Source organism: Solanum pennellii, chromosome 12 (assembly GCF_001406875.1).
Source record: "Solanum pennellii chromosome 12, SPENNV200".
Classification (NCBI taxonomy): domain Eukaryota; kingdom Viridiplantae; phylum Streptophyta; class Magnoliopsida; order Solanales; family Solanaceae; genus Solanum; species Solanum pennellii.
This window is the reverse complement of record NC_028648.1, coordinates 69,332,921-69,339,704: the sequence shown is the minus strand read 5'-3', so window position 1 is coordinate 69,339,704 and position 6,784 is coordinate 69,332,921. Positions and strand designations below refer to the sequence as shown.

The window sequence follows — 6,784 nt, the reverse complement described above, 5'->3', positions numbered from 1 at the left end:
GTGTTGTTATGATGAATTGTGCTGGTGGGGATACAAGTTTGTAGGTTGAAGAATGAAAGAAAGCTTAAAAGGGAATGTAAGAGATGTGACTTTAGAGAGAGAGCCCTCATACAGAATCCAAGTTGGTGTAATATTTTCTTCTCCAATTAGGAATTAATGTCATAAATTCTACATTTCATGTCTTGGCTGGATGGACCCAGTACTTTTTCACTGTCTCTATCTTGGACTTGTCTTTCTCCTTGTCTTATACTATCAACCAATTTACATTTCTTTTACCTTTTTTAAATTCTCAACAACTCTAAACATATATATAACCACGTGATATGTTTTTCTACAAACCATACAACTCTCATTCCATAAATATACAAGGGCAAAAACTCCAAATATATATTATTGTCTTTCTATAATTATTTTAACAATTACCCTTATTATTTTGGTGTGTTTTAAGTCAATACTTAGAGCTTGTTTGGCTCAGCTTAAAAGCTGGTCAAACTGACTTAAAAGCTGATTTTTGACTTATTTAGTTGTTTGGCAATACTCAAAATAACTTATTTTAAGTTAAAAAAACTTATTTTAAGCGAAAAGTTAAAAGCTGGGGTAGGGGTGCTTTTTTTTTTTTAGCTTATAAGCTGTTTTAAGTTGACCACATTTTTATCTTTTTGCCTTTAATATTTTTATACAATCTCCAAATTACCCACATAACCCTAACATCTCTTTCTTCCATTTTTCCCTTTTCACGTTTGGCATAGCAACTTTAGCACTTTTATCCAAACACATAACTGCTTATTTTAAAAATAAGTTTCAGCACTTTCAAAAGTACTTTTTTAAAGCTGCTTTTATTAAGCCCATCCAAACGGGCCCTTAATCACTAAAGAGAATACATATTTTACCACTATCATAGTAGCTATAATGATGTTTAGTTTCAATTGACTTAAAAGAAAATAATTATTCGATGAATAAGTAATTAATATTAAAAAATAAAATCTTCATATGCTAAAGTATGCAACAACTCCCTCTATTTCATATTACTTTCAACTTCTTTACCCTAATTGTACATTCCTTGAGATTTTTTTTTTAGTTAGATGTGTATTTTAGTAAATTATTCTTATTCAAGATGTTTAAGTCTAAATTCGATTGCCGCTACTTTATAGAATTATTCAATACTAAAAGTTATATATGGATAAAAGTAATAAATTCTCTTAATTGCTAAAATGAACAAGCATATATCTTTTTTTGATATAGAATCAGGTAAAATGAAATGAAGCAAGAAAAAATGAACCTAGAGAGTATATGACTGCAGGAAAGAGCATGTCACTAACAGTGGGTAAAATTGAGTAATTTTTATTACTATTGTATAGCTAGAAAAATTCAATTTCATCATGAATTCTTTGTGTTGTTGTATTGGGTAAATTTTGGTGACTTCACTACTAAAAATAAAGTACATTTTTATTTATTTAATAATATTTTCTATATATTATTTCTCGTGTGGTTTTAATTTTTTTATTGCTAAGTGACAGTAATATTTGATTATAGTTAGATCTTTGCTTGTTTTAATATCATATTATATATGAGATGATTTTATTAAATATTTAACCGATTAAAAATAATACATTTTAATTATTGAATTATTTGTGACTAAAATAAATTTAATCATCATACTTGACATTAACTCACGGTCTGTATACATAACTTAAATTTGGGTGAACAATAAATTAAAGCATGCCTGCATGAGGATTTTTATAAAATTGTTGTTATAAGATCTAACATTGAGCAAAGAAATTTATGTACTTTCCAATATTTTAGCAGAAGAATCTTATGCTCATTGCGTGATAATCAAGTTGTATTACTCCAATATGCAGTAAAAATGTAATACTATTTGTAACTTTATTGTACTCCCTATGTTTTATACTCTATCACTTGGCCCTAGTTAGCTTGACACATTCTTTTAAATTTTTTCAATTAAAACTGTACTTTAAATGTATAAATCTTTTTATGATTTTTAGAAACTTTAAATTTGAATACAACAATTTTACATAGTTAATTACTCCATTCGTTTTAAAAGAATGACCTAGTCTTTTTTAGTTTGTTTAAAAAAGAATGACACATTTTTTTAGTAATAATTTAACTTCAATTTTCCACGGGAAATTTTTAAGGTCACAAAATTAAAGAACATTTTAATACATTTGACATAACTTTAATTTAAATCCACAAAATTTAAAATTTAATATTTAATTCTTTCCTTAAGCTTCGTTTCAAATCAAATTAGATTATTACTTTTAAACAAAAAAAACAAATACTAAAAATAATAAAACACCCTTAGATTGATTTGTTAAAATGAAACATCTAGTTATTTTGTTATAGGGGCAAAAGTAAAATGAAACTAAGGAAGTACTCTTTGTTCCCGAATTACTCGTTCACTTTTGAATTGACACACTTATTAACAAGATAATGATTAACATAGTGATTTTTCATTTTACTCCTATTACTTATAAAGTGGATGACTTAAGAATTTAATATTTTTAAAATTCTAGCTTTTTCTAAATTAATTAATTTTGGGTGTAATAAGTATAAAAAAATTTATCTCTTCTTGATTTGTGAAAATGAATAAGTAACAAAGAAATTGGACAAATAATTTAGGGCAGAAAAAATATCATTTAATGGTCCGTTTGTTCAATAAAATATAAGAATAATATTGAATAAGAGATATTAATAATTATATTCATATTATTAGTAATGTTTCTATTATTATATTAAACTTATTATTTCTTTAAAAACAATTAGGGTAGCTTCACATGGTGACTAAGTAAAGTAGTATGAGCACGAGGTGAGATCAGTCACCCTTAGAGAAGCATAAAATTAAAATGGAATACAAGTATCTACTCCCAATGCAGTGTAAGTGGAGATTCCACATGGGATGTTTTCAAGATTTGGGTTTTTTTAATACTTCAACATATTGTAACAGGGCTATACAAAAGTCCATTAATATTTTAAGGGATTGTTTGGTAAAAAAATAAATAATGTCGGGATTAGTAATATAGGGATTAACAATACAAGGATTAGTAATGTAGGAATTATTTTTATTAAGTGTTTGGTTTATTGTTTCTTATCTAATTTTGTGTGTGGTTTAAAAGTTTAAAAAAAAAACTTTCCAATTATACCCTAGAGTAATTATGAAATTTTGTATTTCATGTAATTGAGTCAAAGTAGATAATTAACGGAGAATATTATTTTTTTATAACATTTTTAACTAGTTAGGAGAATAAAATTTTTATTGTCATGTTCACTATTTTCTCACTTAAATTATTTGAGAGTAAATAATTGTTATCTTAATAAATTAGACTTAATAACTAAAAAGATCACACAACTATAATGATTATAGAGAAAATTTATTGAACTTTGTTTTGCATAAATAAATTTTAAAAAACTCTTTATCATAAAATAAAATATAAATATAAAATAAAAATAGAAAAATAAATTAAACTATTTTTATACTCGAGATGTGTGTGTATATATATATATATACACACACACACTCTTGTTTTAGACTACTTGTGTAATGTTTAATGAACTTTCATTAAGAGACAATATTTTACTTATGAATTGTTCTTAAATTCATACATCAACATTAACATATTAGTCGGATTATAATATTTTATATTAATAATAAATAGATTAAGTAATTTATGTTTTAGAAACAAAAAATTATATCTAAATAATAAAATTTGTAAGCTAATTTATTTAAATAACTTTATTAGTATAAATATAAAATATAAAATCAAAAAAATAAATAAAATATTAAAAGGATTTGAGGAGTATTTTTGTCTTTATCTAGAATAGTCCCATGGTATTAGAGCTAATACCACCAAATGAAAGGTATTAGTTATACACCCTCTAATACCATTTAGGGTGCATAATTAATCCCTAAATTGATAATACATAGACTCAAATTTTTTACCAAATATAATATTAAATAATACCATACATAATACTTGGATTATATCTCCTAATACTCCCTACCAAACAACCCCAAGTTTAAGTTTTGTATACTCAGGGGATCCACATCCACCGTTATAAAATTGAGTTCATTTGAACTCACTATTTTTAACAAGATATATTTTTATATGCAATTTAATAAAATCATAACAAAGAAGTAGATGTCAAATAATATAACCTTAAAATATAATAAATTTAATGCAATTTCTTTTAAGAAATAAATACTTTAAAAATTAAATTATGAATTCATCTTTGTAATATTATAAATATATTTAATATTAATATTTTTAAATTTATTGTTTTAGACAACCTTTTTTTTTTATTTTTTATCTATATGTATTTCCATTATTATTTATGATTATCTTTTATAATCGGATATAATTATGAGAAATTATATTTTGTTTTTGATCTATAAAAGTGAATTTTTGTTACATTTTGCATTTACGCTAACGGCTTAACTTAAAGATTTTTATGCAATTATGTCAAGCTATACTATCTCTGTCCAATAATACTTATAAAATATCTATGTTGCACAATTCTTAAGAAACTACAAAATAGAAAGGTAATTATATTTACTATATCACTATTTGAATATAATAAATACAATGTTTTAAAAATTGAATGTAATAGAGAAATGACTATAATTAATGATAAAGATAAATTGGAAACTAAGTGTAAAATTATATATTGATTTAATAAAGTGGACAAATATTATTAAACATTCCAAAACAATATATACTAAACAACTATTGTTAGACAGAGAGAAAAACTCGGTGAATCAAATCTATAATTGGGGTAAGAAGTGATAATTATAGGTTCGTAAAAGAGAAGTGTATAAGAGTAAATAAATCTACCCTTATGTACAATAAATAAGTACTAATCCTAACAAGTTTTACTCCATAGGAGTAAGTAATTTGAAAATATATTGAACAATTACTTAATATAGTGAGATTTTACACTATGAACTTGTATAACTTAAAACTTTATTTCTATAAAAGTTATATATGATGTGTATAAACAAATTTCATTCTACTGTTAATTACTTAAAATAATGGAACAGATTGCGGTAAATGAGGCATGAGTTTAATTAATTTATTATGCTCAAAGAATCATTTATTATGTATAAAAGTTGTATGTGATGTGTAAAGAAATTTCATACTCAAAGAATCATTTATTATGAAAGAGAGGGAGTAGTTAATTAATTGATTTTGACTGTCCACAAAGACTTGAAGAAATCAAGATCATTAAAGTTCCAAGGTGTTAACTTACATGTTACCATTCACGTGAACTTGAATTATTAATATTGTAAAGAAAGTATACTGAAGAAGAAAATATAAACAAATTTAAGGGTTAACGCTTGTCTTTTAGTTTTCTTAATGTTAGAGTATTTGACTCTTGATAAAAGAAACTTAATAGCTTAGTAAATTTATTGTCTGAATTTTTATCTTATTAATTAAAAATTCAATTTCTAAGTTGTACTTCCCTCAATCATTTTCTCTTTCTTTTGAATGGATCTTTTGGTCATTCTTCTTTTTAAACTTTAATTTTTGTACACTATATGTGACAATATAAAAAAAAAGTTGATGTCATAAAATTAAAAGGTTAAAATATCATTTATTTTTAATTTGAGATTTTAATATAAATAATTTCATTTAGTTGGTGAAATGGTCTTTTTAATTATTGTATGGGGTGGGGGGAAGGGAAGGTGGGTCAGGCGACCTTAGAGATGCACTATAAGTCGAACTGATGGACCATAAGTTCATGGTTTGCACGACACATTTAATTGGTGTAGCTCCAAAATTTCTTATTCGTAAAAACATTTGTCTATGGTGCATGTTTTATATTAGAGTAGGGTAAACAGCCCTATTTTACTATAGTATGTGGCCCTACATCAAAACAAATTCAAGTTAATTTTTTAGTACTAAAATTATAGCATTTTCATAGTCATGAATGCTATAGATAACATGAGAAAATGAGGAGCTAGGGAAAAAATACAAAGAAAGAACAAGATATATACTAGTTACCCATTATTTTCCTCATTTTTCAACTACAAGTTATTTGTGGTTAGTGTTGGTAAAAGGTATTATGATCTAATGAATAATTAAGCTGACTCAAACGAATGTATTATTGTAGAAAAAATACTTAAGTGAAAACATTAACATTTTTGGCATATAGAGAAGTAAGAAGAGCCAATGAGAGTTGGAATTAATAACAAAAAAGAACACGACTAATGAATTGAAGCAACAAATTAATATTAATTTCAAGTGAGACAAAAAACAATATAAATATGCATATGAAAAAGGTAATTATAATTACACAAAAGATTATCATCAATTTATAATGAAGCATGAGAAATTGGCAAGGCATGCGTACCTGGTAACTAAGAGATCATAAAAATGACAATGGAGAAAAAACTTCAATGTAATCCTGTATAAAGTCAGTAGTCGTATAGGGCCTTCAAGTTGGAATTTCCAGTTGCAACACCTTTGAATTCTTATTTTGTTCTTGAAATTCAAGAATGAAGAAACTTTTTTTAAAATTTTTTTATGAGAACTTTGACACAAGAAGAAATGGTTTTTGTCAAAGTTTGATTCTTTTCTTTCTTTGAAACATTGACACAAGAAGAAATGGTTTGGATCAGATCTAAGATGCTTAATATAACTGAAGTTATATTTTATGGAATTAGCACCAAGTCCCAAACAATATATATGTGTAGTCTGTGCCATTGAAGTTTGAACGAATATTTTAATCCAATCCTTCCTTTTTTTAAAAAAAAATTGACAACAACCAA

General features: G+C 25.1%; 1 protein-coding gene across 1 annotated transcript in view; it reads right to left on the bottom strand.

Annotated features, from left to right (window-relative positions):
* Positions 1-6,498, bottom strand: part of LOC107006925 — a 9,270-nt gene extending 2,772 nt beyond the window's left edge. Inside the window, exon 1 of the mRNA XM_015205434.2 lies at positions 6,367-6,498. The gene's annotated coding sequence lies outside the window, so the exon portion shown is untranslated. The remainder of the gene's footprint in view (positions 1-6,366) is intronic.
* Positions 6,499-6,784: the final 286 nt, after the last annotated feature.